We start from the raw sequence: 13,262 nt of genomic DNA on the forward strand, positions 1-13,262 counted from the left end.
AACCAACTTCTCTATGCCTCAGTTTCCTGTCTGTAATAATAATGGTACTTCCCTCATGGAGTGGGTGCAAGATTAAATGAGATAATGTGTGTAAAAATCTTAGCATGGTGCCTGGATATAGTATGTGCACAATAAACACTGGCGATGATCAGGAACATATATTGGGTTTCTATTATGTGCCACACACTGTTCTAGGCATTTTATAGACATCAATTTCATTTAAATCTCATCACATCCTCGGAGTTCCTTCTCTCCTGTCTAATATAGAACAATGTTTCTCAACCTTTTTCTCATCATCCTCCCTGCTCCACTGTCAAAGAGCTTTTTTATTAGACATTTTTTCTATAATCGCTGCACCATGAAATTTTAATAACACAGACATACTGTATATCTGTTTGGAGGGCCACAGACCATTGTAATATCTAAGATTTTTTGCTCCTCTCCCAAGAACCGCTTTTTGCCCCATTGAGTAATGCATGATGCAGGCAGAAGGGCGACCCTGGTCATTGTGAGGAAGCATTACGTTAAGAAGTAGTGGAAGGGACTGAGGAAAGAAAGAAAGGGTTAAAAAATAAACTTTTTTTTTTTTAATATTTTGATGTGGATTTCTTTTTTTTTTCTTTGGCTGCATTGGATCTTCGCTGCTTCTCATTGCGGTGGCTTCTCTTGTTGCAGAGCACAGGCACTAGGCACACGGGCTTCAGTAGTTGTGGCACGCAGGCTCAGTAGTTGTGGTTTGCGGGCTCTAGAGCACAGGTTCAGTAGTTGGAACAAACAGGCTTAGTTGCTCCGTGGCATGTGGGATCTTCCCAGACCAGGGCTCGAAACTGTGTCCCCTGCACTGGCAGGTGGATTCTTTTTTTTTAAATAAATTTATTTTATTATTTATTTATTTATGGCTGTGTTGGGTCTTTGTTGCTGTGCACGGGCTTTCTCTAGTTGTGGTGAGTAGGGGCTACTCTTCGTTGCGGTGCACAGGCTTCTCATTGCAGTGGCTTCACTTGTTGCAGAGCACGGGCTCTAGGCACGCGGGCTTCAGTAGTTGTGGCACACGGCCTCAGTTGTTGTGGCTCGCGGGCTCTAGAGCACAGGCTCAGTATTTGTGGTACACGGGCTTAGTTGCTCCGCGGCATGTGGGATCTTCCCGGACCAGGGCTCGAGCCTGTGTCCCCTGCATTGGCAGGCAGATTCTCTGCCACTGCGCCACCAGGGAAGCCCGGCAGGCAGATTCTTAACCACTGGAAGGTGGATTTTTAACCACTGCGCCGCCAGGGAAGTCTCTAAGAGATAAATTCTTAAAGGAGTTTCACAATAATAGGAAGGTAAGACAGGTATTATTACATAGGTAGGTACAATATAAGACAGAAGGGAGGGGACATGGGAAAAGAATTGGAGAAAGAGGGGGAATTTGAGAATGTGTTTCAGAGTCGGGGTGTAGTGGCATGAGCGTCTGGGATGGGAATCCTGGGCCATGTACTATGGGCCTTAATTCCATGCTGCGGAGTGTAGGTGTATCCAATAAGCAGAAAGAGCTTTTGAAGGTTCAGGGCCAGGTCATCACCTCATCAGAGCTGCTTGGCAGCACCTGTAGGATGGAGCAGACAGGAGAGGGAGGAAGGGAGGGAGGAAGGAAGGAAGACGGACGCTGCAGCAATGCAGGCAGGATGGCAGGAGGGCCTGACCTGCAGCAATACCCGCGGGCTGGAAGAGCGTGGGGTCAAGCTCACGTGGTAGAGTCAACCCGACTTGGTGAGATGATGGGCATGGGCTGGGGAGGGAATAGTTGGAGAAAGTTGGGGCTCTGAACCTAACTAGTGGCTTGGATGATTTTACAATTTACCAGCTGTATCTGGCATAGGTTACGTAAGCTGGTTTGGGAGGCCTGAAGAGTTATGAAATATTAACAGGTTTAACTATCTTTGATTAAGTAAACCCTCAAAAACTCATAGACATCTTTAAGTAAGTAAGTTTTCAGGAATGCATACATCTCCTAGAAACACCTTTATACTTTGTAAGAACTTCAGAACACATGCCTGATGCTTCATGTTGTGTTGTAGACGCGCTATGTTTACCATCAAACACATTAAGCAAATGAATGCTTGGCTGTGAATCCAGGAGTCACTGGTTCCCTGCTACCCGTCAGTGTCTACATTTTAAGCCCACAGGCGTGGCTTCAGGAGAGCACTGGAGGTTTACTTTCCTTGGCTGGAGAAATCATGTGAAAATCACTCCCAGCAATTAGGGAAACAACTAAGTGTTTTAGAGTTAGAGATTTGGTACGTTCGTGGGATGTGGCGGGGAAGGGGGCATGGGGGACACACCTGGACACAAGAAAAGCCAATCCAAAGCCTCGTGTCCTAAAGTCAAGGCATTACATTCACTTCAGCACCACTGCCTTAGGTGTTCCGAGGCCAAGATGCCATGCTACTCATTAGGGATCCAGAGAGGCCTGCAGGGAGCTCATAGTCACTTAAGGAACATAGAGGGGGGGAAAAAAACACAAAAACTGTTATCACAATATGCTAAGTGGGAGGGATGGCAGAAAGAAGTACAAGGTGCAAAGAAATAAAAATCCAAAGGTGAGAGCAACTAGCTCAGTGCGGGGGCCTTCGGAGAGGTGACAGTGAGGCAGGGCCCTGAGGGGTGCATAGGAGCTCTCCAGGAGGAGGGAGAAGAAAGGGTATAGTGGGCAGAGGTGTGGTGGAGGGTACACGGCATTGCCACAGGGCAGAGGGCCATCCAGCAGGTGACCGTAGGGAGCATTCGTCTATCCATCCTTGTATGTGTGTGCACGCCAGACGTCAGGCAGGGGCTGGTTCACAGCATCCCTGCTCTCCGAGAGCTGGTGTTGGGGAGTCACACATGTATCTCACAAATATGTGTAAATGTGTAAACAACCGAATACTCTGAAGGAAAGGAGTTCTATTCTAGGAGATAATGTAACAAGAGAAACTGACCTAAGTCTGGGAGGTCAGGGAGGGCTTCCCTGAGGAAGTGGCCCTGGAGCTGATATCGGCTGGAAGTATAGCAGTGAACTTGGTGACAAAGGCAGTGGCGAAACGCATTCCAGGCAGAGAGAACATCTAGCGCAAAGGCCCTGGTGGAAGGAAGCCTGGCACACTCAAAGAGCTGGAAGGGAGGCAGAGCTCAGGGAGCAGGTGGCAGAGGGGGTGAGAGGGGACCCAAGAGATGAGCAGGGCAGACCCACAGAACCCAGGCCGTGGTGAGGGGACATCTTTATGCTAAGAGCAACAGGAAAAGCCACTGAAGAGTGGAAGGGGTCACATTTGCCTTTTACAGAGAACACAGTGGCTTCCGTACGGAGGGCACAGGAATGCCAGCCGGGAGCCCAGTTTGGAAGCCATTTCAGGATCCAGAGAAGAGATGGATGTGGCAATAAAAGGAAGTGTCCAGATAGACAAGGCATTTAAGAAGTAAACTCAACAGGGTTTGGGGATAGATTAGACGTGCAAAGTGAGGAAGAGGAAGATTTTAGGATGAAAGAGAGTAAAGGACAACAGGGTTATTATGCAGAAGAGAGCAAGAGTAAGTCATGAAGACTTGCTGAGAAATTTGAACCTTAGCCCCAAGGTAGGTGAGAGTCATCAAGAGGAGGGGGTGGAGTTGAATGGGAGAACAGTATAAAACTCTGTACAAGGCTTTGGAATTAGAGCAATTAGATCCTCACTCTTGTCCTTACTTGCCATATCTAGGGCAAGTGACTTAACGTCTTTGAGTCTTTCTCTGTTCTTTGGTGAAATGAGATAAGCATATTAGGTTGGATCATATGAAATTCTGATTTTGTGGGTCAAAAACTGTCGTTAAGTCAGCAGTTTCACAGGGTTCAATGCAATTTATCTGTCCTAGGGGTTACTGTGACCATCACATAAGATGATTTTATAAGTGCCCCATGGTCCTCATCTTCATCATTATCACCTTCATCACAATCACCAGGATGGGCTCCCGCTCACCTGGCCCAAAGCAAACGTTCCTTCCGCTCAGCTGGGATGCTCAGCGGCGCTTCTCCCTGACCCTTGGCTGACCCCTGAAAGCATCCCAGCCACCCTTGCGAGGCATTCAGATTCTTCCTGGAATTACACCTGGCCTGGAGGCTGTAGCCTGTGGGGAAAGTTTAAAGGGAGCCTGAGAAATCTGTGGGTGTCCGGGAGAGGGGTGGGTTGACTTGGATTCCAGTCCTTGATGTTCCCACGAATGTGTGACACTAGGTAAGTCACTGTGTCTCTCTGGGCCTCACTTTTTTCATTTGTAAAACGCTAAACCAGGAGCTGGCGAACTTTTTCTGTCAAGGGCCAGATAGTAAATATTTTAGGTTTTGCAGAGCGTGTAGGCTCAATAGCAGCTACTCAGTTCCATCATCGCGATGTGAAAGCAGCCATAGATAAGTCAAGACAAGGTCAGTTGGCGCCTGGCATCCAGTCACCGGAAAGGTGACTGGGTAGGTGACCGGTGAGGCCTGAGCTGCGTGGCCCAGGGCTTGAGAGAGGTTGGAGGTTGTTAACTCACCAAGCACACTTTGCTGAGTGCTTACTGCATGCCAGGCCCCAGATAGATTCTGAGGATTTAGGAGTGCCGCCCTGGAGGCATTTACCATTGAAACAGCTCTTAATCCATTAGCCCCACATTGTTGGGGATTTATGAGTTTTGATTTGCAGTGTTTTCGGTGTCTTCGTGGTTTTCATACTTTCCGTCCAATCCTTCCCAAAGCTCCACTCTCTTGAATGCAGTGAGTGCCTAACGTCAGATAGCAGCTGAGGTTGGAGCCGCGATGAGCTCATTGGGTTTAAAGTGGCCCTTAATTGCTGCTTGACTACAGCTGCTTGAAGAGTGATTTAGGATTTTGAGAATCTTGGCCACTATTTCATTATTTGCGGGTGTATATTAGAAGTGTGTATTTAGCACAGTGGTTGCCTTTTGGATTCAAGCACAAACAGTGTTTCTAAATTCTTTTTTTGGAAGGGGGATGTGGGGGAGAAGGAAGGATTTATTACTTGCAGCAAGTAAGGAGAACACCAGGGATCTTTTCCCAAAGTAGTGTCTCCCCCAACTGCAAAATTGGGGAAGTTTTAAACTAAGGGTGCATGCGTAAACTAAGGGTACACGAGAAGGCTTAAGCAGAGGAGAATTCAGCGTAGAATCGGGGCGAAGGTAGACAGAGACCAAGCTTTAGTTGAAGTCAGGAGGGTCCAAATCATCATTCCATTCTTCGCCTGGGTGGGGGCCTTAGTTCCTGGTGTCAGGACTTACTGAAGCTCAGGTTCTTTATGTCTCATGGCAGAAAGAATTCAGTGGGAGACCAAGTGATAGATAAGAAGTGGATTTATTTAGAGAGGTACACATTCCATAGATGGAATGCGGTCCATCTCAAAAGGTGAGAGTGGCCCTGGGAGAAACAGTCCACAGACAGAGTGTGGGCCATGTCAGAGGGCAAGGGGCTGTTTCTAAATTCTTAATATTCATTCCTAGATGGATGAATGGATGGAAGGATGGATGGGGGAGGGGAGGATGGGCTGCTCAGTAAAAAAAAAAGACAGGGTCACTTATCTCATAGGCAGTGCCTAGGGTTCAGGATACTTTTAGGGGCCCATGAAAATATTTAAATCTTAATTTCTTTAAAAAAAAAAGAATATAGTAATGGTAAATTTATGAATAATGAATGACTTCAGCTGGATTATATTTGTCTTTATACCAACACAGTCATAAAATATGATTTTTATTTACTTATTTAAATGGAGGAAGAAGCCATGAAGGCAAAAATGCCTATGACCCACAAAAGTCATAGTGTGGCCCTCCATACAAGAATACCATTTTATTTATGGGTGCTAAAATTTGACTTCTGATCATTTTTATTTGTTAGGAAATATTATTCTTTTGATTTTTTTTTTTTCCCAACCATTTCAAAATGTAATCACCATTCTGAGATCGTGGCAGGTGGCAGGCCTCACATTCTACCACTAGAGGATCTCTAATCCATGCACAGAAACCTTCCAGTGTATGGTTTGGTCAGACTATCCAGTGTGAGACCTGCAATTAGGTGGAGACGTAAAGGGTTTAATGACGAGTGGAAGTCACACCCCGATTCTGGAGGTACTGTAACATCTTGGTCCTACAGTAAACACACTAAAGTGGGGTGACCCAAGAGATAGCGGTGCAGGAGACTCACAAAAGTCAATGGGCTTAAGATGCCTCAAGGGCTGAGGTGGGTACTCCAAGATAATCAGAGCACAGGAGGGGGGTGTTGGGTTTTTTCCTCACAACAACCAATTCTGTCACCAGCTAGGTGTCCTCTGATTCGATTCAATTCAATTCAATACAATTCACTTCTTCTTTTTTTTTTTTTTTTTAAATTTATTTATTTGGTAGCTCCGGGTCTTAGTTGCAGCGTGTGGGATCTTTTACCTGCAGCATGCGAACTCTTAGTTGCGGCATGTGGGATCTAGTTCTCTGACCAGGGATCAAACCTGGGCCCCCTGCATTGGGAGCATGGAGTCTTAGCCACTGGACCACCAGGGAAGTCCCAATACAATTCACTTCTGACACTAGCGTCAGACTTCACAGGTTTGAGGGCTTAGTCCCTCAAGGCTACCCTCGCCTCAGAAGTCAGCTGCAAGTATCAGGTTCCTTCCCAGGTTACCCACCCTTCTGACTTGACTACAGAGTCAGGGGGTTCCCACAGCCCCCAGATTCAAAAATTTGCTAGGACGGCTCATAAAACTTCGGAAAACTCTTATTATACAGGATATAACTCAGGAATAGCCAAGTCGAAGAGATGCATAGGAGAAGGTATGGGGTCGGGGGTGCCTACAGAGCTTCCATGCCCTTTTCAGACATGTCACCCTCCCAGCACGTAGATGTGTTCACTGACCTAGTAGCTCTTTGAACTCTGTTGTTTAGAGGTTTTTAATGGCACTTTTACCACATAAGCATGATTTATTAAATCACTGGCCATTGGTAACTAATTTAGTCTCCAGTCCTTTCCCCTCCCCAGAGGTTGGGCTGGGGCTGAAAGTTCCAAGCTTCTAATCAAGGCTTCATCTTTCTGGTGATCATCCCCTACCCTGAAGCCCTCTGGGGTCCCACCAAGAGTTGCTTCGTTAGAACAAAAGACACTCCTGCCAAGCCTATGACTCTTACTGCTATCAAGGGTTTTAGAGCTCTGTGTCGGGAAATGGGGACAAAGACCAAATACATATATCTCTTTATAGCACAGGAAAAGCCTAACACCGTACCTGCCGTGAGCAACGCTGCACAGCACTGAACGTGTCTCAGCTCAGCCCCCGTGATAATCCATAAGGTAGGTACTACCAGTATCCTCTTTGAGCAGATGAGAAAACTGAGGCACGGAGAGGTGAGGTAAACTACTCAAGGTCAAACAACAAAAAGTGAGAGAGCTGAGACTTGAACCCAGACTCTCTGGTGCCGAAGCCACAAGTGTGTAACAGGTACAATGTACCCAGGTATGAAGCAGCTCTAATTATGTGTCTAATCTCCTAATCGATGGACCAACTCCAAGACTGCTTTACAGCAGTGGATTTCAACCAGGTGCAGTTTTTGCCCCCGGGGATATTTGGCAATGTCTGGAGATATTTTTGCTTGTCACAACTGGAGAGGAGGGGCTGTTACTGGCTTCTAGTGAGCAGAAACCAGGGGTTTCATCTAGTAAGTGAAATCTTAAAATGCACAGAATAGCCCCTATAACAAAGAGTTGTTGTCCCCAAATGTCAATAGTGTTAAGATTGAGAACCCTGCTTTATAGATCTTCAATCTATAAAGATTCAAAGAATAGATCTATATAGATCCTCTTTATAGATCTTTATAGATCTTTTTCACTGAGAGCCTAGCTGAAGAATTCTGAAAAATGTTTACCTTCTTGAACATTTTTAAGTTGACATCTTGCTATTAAAATGATTACATCAGGGCTTCCCTGGTGGCACGGTGGTTAAGAATCCGCCTGCCAATGCAGGGGACACGGGTTCGAGCCCTGGTCCGGGAAGATCCCATATGCCGTGGAGCAACGAAGCCCGTGCGCCACAGCTACTGAGCCTGTGCTCTAGAGCCCACGTGCCACAACTACTGAAGCCCACGCGCCTAGGGCCTGTGCTCCTCAACAAGAGAAGTCACCGCAATGAGAAGCCCGTGCACCGCAATGGAGAGTAGCCCCTGCTCGCAGCAACTAGAGAAAGCCCACGCACAGCAACGAAGACGCAACGCAGCCAAAAATAAATAAGTGAAATAAATAAATTAAAAAAATAATGATTACATCATTCTTTAAGTATAAAGGAATCTAAATAGCCTAGCATTTTCATATCAACCATCAGCACATCACCCATTTAAAAACAAAGAGACAAGCTTTTCTTTAAGAGTCTGGAATTTTAAAGACTGAAATGTAGGATCAGAAACCATAAAACTCCTAGAGGAAAATATAGGCAGAACACTCTTTGACATAAATTGTAGCAGTATTTTTTTTTTTTTTTGGATTGGTCTTCTAAAGCAAAGGAAATAAAAGCAAAAAATAAACAAATGGGGCTTCCCTTGTGGCGCAGTGGTTGGGAATCGCCTGCCAATGCAGGGGACACGGGTTTGAGCCCTGGTCCGGGAGGATCCCACATGCCAGGAGCAGCTGGGCCTGAGCGCCACAGCTGCTGAGCCTGCGCTCTGGAGCCCGTGAGCCACAGCTGCTGAGCCCATGTGCCACAGCTACTGAGCCTGCGCTCTAGAGCCTGTGCTCCGCAACGGGAGAGGCCACCACAGTGAGAGGCCCAGGCATTGTGGCGAGGATTGGCCCCCACTCTCCGCAGCTGGAGGGGGCCCGCGCACAGCAGCAAAGACCCAATGCAGCCAAAAATAAATAAATAAAATAAATAAAATTTAAAATATATATATTAAAAATAAATAAATCAACAAATGGAACCTAATTAAACTTAAAAGCTTTTTCACAGCAGCAAAGGAAACTGTTGACAAACCAAAAAGACAAGCTATAGAATGGGAGAAAATATTTGCAATCGATATGACCAATAAGGGGTTAATATCCAAAAATGTAAAACAGCTCATACAATTCAACATCAAAAAAATAAACAACCTAAATAAAACAAAACAAAATATGCTGATTAAAAAATGGGCAGAAGAACTGAATAGACATTTTTCCAAAGAGGAAATGCCGATGGCCAATAGGCACATGGAAAGATGCTCAACATCACTAATCATCAGGGAACTGCAAATCAAAACCACAATGAGATATCACCTCACACCTGTCAGAATGGCTATCATCAAAAACCAAAACAAAACAAAACACAAATAATAAATGCTGGAGAGGGTGTGGAGAAAAGGGAACTCTCGTACACTGTTGGTGGGAATGTAAATTGGTGCAGCCACTGTGGAAAACAGTATGAAAGTTTCTCAAAAAACTAAAAATAGAACTACCATATGACCCAGCAATTCCACTCCTGGGTATATATTCAAAAAAAACAAAAACACTAATTCGAAAAGATACATGCACCCCAATATTCATAGCAGCATTATTTACAATTGCCAAGGTATTGAAGCAACCTAGGTGTCTGTCGACAGATGAATGGATAAAGAAGATGTGGTATGATATACAAGAGAATATTACTCAGCCATAAAATGAAGAAATTTTGCCATGTGCAGCAACATAGATGGACAGTATTATGCTAAGTGAAATCAGTCCGAGAAAGGCAAATACTGTATGATGTCACTTAAATGTGGAATCTAAAAAAAACAACAAACTAGTGAATGTGATAAAAAAAAGAAGCAGACTCACAGATATGAAGAACAAGCTGGAGATATAGTGGTTACCAGCAAGGAGAGGCAAGTGGGGAGAGGCAATATAAAGGTAGGGAATTAAGAGGTACAAACTACTATGTAAAAAATAAGCTACAGTATATATTGTACAACACAGGGAATATAGCCAATATTTTATAATAACTATAAATGGAGTATAACCTTTAAAAATTGTGAACCACCATATTGTACACCTGTAACATATTAATATTGTACATCAACTATACTTCAATTAAAAAAAAAAGTCTGGAATTTTGCATTCTTCCTTTACTTCATAAACTAGTATTTCCAGTTGACTTCCCCCACAGATTTTTATCCTAATGTTTTGTGTGTGTGTGTGTGTGTGTGTGTGTGTGTGTGTGTGTATATGTATGTATGTATATATGTGTATAACTGTATACATATCCCAGGTAGACATTCAAAAATATATATATATGAAATGTATTGATTACCCTTTCATACTTATTTGCAACCAAATATGTCCATTAGTTGAAATTATATAACTAAACAATGCTGTCTTTGACCATAGGTCTCCAAGTGTTGAAAACTTTTCTTTTGGATTGAGTTATTATTATTACACGCTTAACCAATACAATAAAATATATTACCTATTTTTAGAAATTATTAAACACTCAAATATTTTTGGAAATTCATCTATGATGAGATAGGATGGGACTGTTTTTTAAAAATCAGTTAACAAATTGGGAATTCCCTGGCGGTTCAGTGGTTAGGACTCTGCGCTTTCACTGCTGAGGACACGGGTTCAATCCCCGGTCAGGGAGAAGATCCTGCAAGTCGTGTGGTGCAACCAAAAAGAAAAAAAATCAGTTAATGAACGAATACTTCTTATTGCAAGACTAATTAGATGCAATAATTAGAAACCCTGGGAATGGAAAGTGTTTTGTCACAATGTCATTCCATTCTTTAAATTCTTCCAAATTAGCTATCAGAAGCCCTCCCTTGGGTTTATAATGCCACGATTAAAAGAAGCTTTGAGGACACCAGTATTTATTGTCCCTCTGTTTGATGCCCCAGAGGTCTTTGCACCATAGACTTCAAAAAAGGGCGAGTTTGCCTTTATTTTGTAACGTGGGAGAAGAGTGAGGAACTGACCATGCCTCACCTACTGTGCTTTCTCCAGAAGATAATGTGAAGAGAGAGAACACTGATATCCTTGAGGCCATCCAAGCCTATATTTGTCTTGGAAGGCTTTGGGAGGGGTATGTGTGCTCAGTGAAGACTTCCACTTAAGACTACCTTGGCTTTTACAATGACTGAAGAAGTCCTGCCTCTGGCTTTTCAAAATTTTTTGAAACTCTTAATATCATTTCTTTGTAAAGTCTGCATGACATTGTGTTGTGTGAAAATACCATAATGTATTTAACCTGGTCCCCCATGATGGTTATTTAAGGTTTTTTCAATACTTTTTGTGATTACAAATAATGCTGCAATGAATAACTTTGTGCATACTCCTTGAAGCACATGTGGGAGAAAATCTGGAGGGTAAATCCTAGATGTGGGATTGCTGGGTCAAAGAGTATGGCCGGTTACAATTTTGATAGGCATTGCCCTCCGTAAAACTGTACCTATTGGGGAGTTCCCTGGTGGTCCAGTGGTTAGGACTCAGCGTTCTCACTGCCATGGCCCGGGTTCAATCCCTGGTCGGGGAACTAAGATCCCGCAAGCCGTTTGGCGCAACCAAAACAAAGATAAGCAAACTTTAAAACACACACACACACACAAAACAAAAAAACTGCACCTATTTACATTCCCACCACAGTGAGTAGGATTGCCTGTTGCCCCTCACTCTGCCCAACACCATGTGTTAGCAAACATTTAATCTTTGCCAGTAAGAGGGATGAACAATTGTATCTCGAGGTACTTTTATTTTGCATTTCTCTCACTATGGGTAAGGTCATCATCTATTCATATGTTTACATCCCATTGTAATTCCTTTTCTGGGAAATATCTATTCATGCCATTTGCTCTTTTTTCTGTGGGATTAGGCTTTTTCTTGAATTGTATTAACACTACTAAGGAAATTAGCTCTTTTTCTGTCAGAAGTGTTGCACATATTTTCCCCCAGTGTATCATTTGCATTCTGACTTTAGCTATGTGTTCTTGTGTGTGTTGTGCAGAAATCTCTAATTTTTATGTAGTCAAATTTATCGATCTATTCATGACTTGAATTTTATGTCACACTTAGAAAAACTTACTCTTTTTAATTCTCCCATGCTTTTTTCCTCTTTCCGTATTTTTAGTTTGTTTTCTCATTATTTTAAAATCCTTGGTTCATCTGGAATTTATTTGCTATAGGGGTGAAATAGGGATTTACCTCTGTGGTAGAATATGAAATATATTTGGTTTTTGTCCCTGGTTCCTCACACAGAGCTCCTAAAACTCTTGAAATTTCCTGAGTGATAGGAGTGTCTTATCCTTCCCAAGAAGCCCCCTTTGGATTTATGCTAATGAGGTGATATAGGGCGACTTAGGGTAGGGTCCCTAGGTGGGTTCGGGTAGGGCTGGTCACCAGAAAGACCAGGTGAATAGAGGGATGGAACTTTCACCCCCACCTGCTGGCCTCTTGGAAAGGGCTGGGAGGAGCTGCAGATTAAGTTTTATAAAAACTCTTGAACAATGAGATTTAATAAGCTTCAGGGCTGGTGAATACACCCCAGTTCCATGGGGATGGAAGGCCCTGCATTCAGGTCCCTTCTGGCCTTACCCTATGTACCTGTTTGGCTGTTCTTCTGTATTCTTTATAATAACCTTTATAATAAACTGGTAATATAAGTAAACATTTCTCTGAGTTCTGTGACCCACTCTAACAAATTAATCAAACCCAAGGAGGGGGTCATGGGAACATCCAATTTATAGCTAGTCAATCAGAAGCACAGGCAGCATGGACTTGCCATTGGTGTCTGAAAGGAAGCCAGTCTCGTGGGGCTGAACCCTTAGTAAGTGGGGTCTGACACTATCTCTGGGTAGATAGTGTGAGAATTGAGTGAAATTTGTAGGAGAACCAGTCAGTGCTCACTGAGAGCTGGAGAATTGCTTGCTGGTCTTGGAAAAAAACAATCAGACCACCTCATGGTACCAACACCATTTATGAAATTACACCTTTCTCCACTGGCAGAAAATCCACTTTTAGCATAGGCATTGTCTTTTGAGTCTGTTCATTGACCTGTCCTTCTCATGCCTAGGATTGAACTGCCTTCAGTTCTACTGGTCCCTATTATTTCCTTTCTCTTTCAGAATTTTCTGGCTCTTTTTGCATACTTATTTCTCATAAGGATTTTGGAATTGGCTTCCTAGTTCTCCCCAAAATAAAGTCGATATTTTCCTTGGAATCACTTTAAATGAATAAGTAAATAGGGAGAATAGACGGCTTTTCTAATAATAAGACCCCCTGTCCAAGAACTTGGTGTTCTTTCCAGTCATTCAGT

General features: G+C 43.6%; 1 protein-coding gene across 1 annotated transcript in view; it reads right to left on the reverse strand.

The window, feature by feature from the left end:
* The window catches only part of PDE6A (phosphodiesterase 6A), a gene marked incomplete at its 3' end in the record, with an annotated part of 68,741 nt that overhangs the window by 3,751 nt on the left and 51,728 nt on the right, over nt 1-13,262 (reverse strand). The window lies entirely within an intron of this gene.

The sequence above is a fragment of the Balaenoptera borealis genome (genome assembly GCF_965194805.1).
Source record: "Balaenoptera borealis genome assembly, chromosome: 2".
In the NCBI taxonomy this organism is placed as follows: domain Eukaryota; kingdom Metazoa; phylum Chordata; class Mammalia; order Artiodactyla; family Balaenopteridae; genus Balaenoptera; species Balaenoptera borealis.